This window comes from Montipora capricornis, chromosome 7, assembly GCF_036669925.1.
Source record: "Montipora capricornis isolate CH-2021 chromosome 7, ASM3666992v2, whole genome shotgun sequence".
NCBI classification, from domain to species: Eukaryota; Metazoa; Cnidaria; class Anthozoa; order Scleractinia; family Acroporidae; genus Montipora; species Montipora capricornis.
Genome location: NC_090889.1, coordinates 51,094,293 through 51,097,439, shown reverse-complemented (window position 1 = coordinate 51,097,439; position 3,147 = coordinate 51,094,293). Strand labels below are relative to the sequence as shown.

Sequence of the window (3,147 nt, the reverse complement as noted above, 5' to 3'; positions counted from 1 at the left end):
ATGAAGACTGAAGAATGTGCAGAGTTGCGTAAGTTTAATCTGGCTGGCAGCCCAAACATGGACGAAGTCTTGGAATTACTCACTTTTAACTACCAAATAGAGACAAAAGAACCACAATCTTCTAAAAATGGTAATTAAAGTTTTTGAAGAAATGAATGTAGAAAGCTGTAGTTTTCAGTAAATGATATGTATGTGTTTGCTGAGCAATTTCTTGATTCTTGTAAAAATGCATTGTAAAAATGAGGTTTAAATTGTTTTTCTCTGTTCCCATGTCGTTTTTATGGCCTTTTAAAGGAACATTTACCTGAACTTTTGTACTGGCAAATTGTTTTCAGCGACAGAATCATAATCCTCGAATTTCCTAGCTGAAATTGGCTTTTCAAAAATGCTATCCTACCTTCTTCTCACGTTGAAAAACGTATCTTTTCCTCTTCGAAAACAAAAGGAGTTACCCACTCCCATTCTCTAAAAAGTTTGATGACTGGCATTTATTCTGCTAAAACTTGAGTGGTTCTTCACAATTTAAAGGGAATCACCTGGGCATGTTTGGTCATCCTAACAGAGTTTTTTCCAAGACAAATCGTTGGGTGCGACCTTTGCAATAGGAACATTTTAAATAAAGGAATGAAATCATTTCTCACCTTTTATGAAAAAGAATAATGATTTGAAGTGCTGTGAGAAGACACAAATGCAATGCAGCTCTTAATCGAGATGTGTCATCGAATCCTCAGTCTCTAAGAATGCATTCAACCTTTTTTTGGGTAGTGTTTATGACTGGCAATAAACAAAGCGAGTTTCAATTAACCATGCTTGTTCAGATACGCACCTTACAGGGGGAAATATAAAAGACAAAAACCAGACATGCCTAATAAAGGAGACACTGCTCTTCAAAGTTTAATTTAAAATGGAGGCTTTACAAGCTTGGCATATAATTCTGGATTTTGCTCTTCCTTGGTTTTGATTTTGATTTGCAACATAATGGATTCGTTCTTTGTACCCGCTGGATTTCAGGGCATTGTTGCACAACTGCGAGGTTTTATCGAACTCGTCTTGGTCGCAGGACAAACTCGATACTCTAGTGCCTATGGATGTTGCAATTTGCCTAATTATAGAAGGTGGGTGATTGGATTTGGCGTTGATGTACAATGGATCGTTGTCAGGTTTTCTGTATGGGAAATACCTCCCAGTTGTTAGATTTAGCATGACATCGAGATAATTCACCACCTTGAGGTTGCCTTGCACTGTTATTTTCAATCCAAGGTCTCCGATGACCTTAGAAAAGGCTTTTCTTGCTTTGTCGCCCGCCCTTGCGTTCATATTCTTAAAGACTGCCAGGCCGTCGTCTCTGTACAAGCCAATGTCCCCTTCCGGGAATTTCGATGATAATGTGTGTAGGATGTACAGACCGACTAGCTCGCAAACCTCAGCTCCGTCATAGCAACCCATGGCTACATCAAACATAGGGGAATCCCCTCTCTTGACCCAGGGTTCGTTTTTATCAAAGAGGAGAGTTTTCCTTGAGTGCATGATGATTTCAATATCCTGCTCTGAGATGGTTGTATGTTGTTTTGCATACCCTAGCGATGACCAGAGTATTTGCTCTGATATGGATGGGTAAAAATCAAAAACCAGAAATGAATGCCTGTGCTTTTCTTCCGATGTTTGAAAACCAATCAATCACAGATTTTGTGTTCTTCCACTGGTTCAGTTTAGTTTTGGATCTAATGTTGTTGTCGATCCTATCCAAGATTTGCTTGCTTATCAGCCCAAGGTTATTTTTTGCGGGGTTAATTAGTCTGCAGTTAGGGTCGTTTTGGAAGTTCTCTTTGTGATCCTTAAGGGAGATGAATGCTTGCCTCTGTGCCATCTTCTCAACTCTGTCAGATACCTCAAGCTTGTTGGTGATATTTTGCAGCTCATGGCCGATGTGTTCCTCGGTTTTTTCGTCTGCTTTACGGTACGTTTTTGTGACGTTTTCTCTTAACATCTTTTCATATTGGTCCCTGTCCATCTCGTACAGGTTTCCTGTTTTATCAGCAAACACAAGGACTTTCTTAGACGAGTTGATACTCTTTACATCACGCCTCAGTCCTGGAATGCATTTGTCCTGGAATTACATTTATGTATATATATATATATATATATATATAGTGAGAATAAAAGCAGTTTACCCAACGATGAACTCCCAGTAAGAGGATCCAGAGGATACGTGTCTCTCCGTAAATCTGTATAATAAAACGACGGAGAGACAAACTCTTGACAGTTCCAGCATTTAATCGACGTTTCGGCCTTCGGCCTTCGGCCTTCTTCAGGATAGTTTAAAAGTTAAAAATTAAAAAAGCTATATACAATGGTTGTGAGTGGCAGAGTTACGGGCTTTTATATAGTGCACAAAAAATGGAAATTAAGGTTACGTAACAAAAGAAAAGGTCTTAATTACAAGCTAAGCAAAACAAAAGACAGTTGATAAAAAGGAACAAACAGACTAATTAGATAAATCGTGTTATTACGTAACAAACTCCCCATTGAGGGCCTCTGAGTGAATGTGCGGGTCAATGTCATAACAAGGTCCTCAGAGAGGGCCCCTAAACAATGTAATAGATTCCCAATCGAAAGCCCCTGAATGAAAAACCAAACACAAACATAACAGAATCCCCCAATAGAGTTTTTGAACAAAGACAACAACGACTAAGTGAAGGCTAACAAAACAAAAGGGCAAGATTACAAACTGGAAACATTCAAAGCTAGATGGGAGCTAACGGGGTCCTACAGACAGCAAAAATTACGATGATTACAAATTTGGGCTGAAAAGAATTTACACTACAATAGAGACAAAGTCAACTGTTGTAGCAGATACAATTTTTGGTTTTGAATTCACGTATTTTGTTAAGACCGTGTGGATATAATGAAAAGAGTTGTGAGGTCCAATATGCTTCTCTGGTGAGGAGCAGTTGTTCAAGATGGGTGGCATTTTTGTGGTTTACAATTTGTTCGATAATAATAAAACTAATTTGACAAATTTGATGCTCAAAAGAATTATAATGGACCGCCAGCTCACATGTTCCTCTGTTCTTAAGCATTGATGATTTATGGTTACGAAAACGAACCTTGAATTCTGTTGAAGTGGAGCCCACGTACTGCTTTTTG

At 38.6% G+C, this 3,147-nt stretch overlaps 1 pseudogene; it reads right to left on the bottom strand.

Moving 5' to 3' along the window:
• LOC138056306 (uncharacterized) overlaps nt 1-1,446 on the bottom strand; it is a 5,669-nt pseudogene extending 4,223 nt beyond the window's left edge.
• Nucleotides 1,447-3,147: the final 1,701 nt, after the last annotated feature.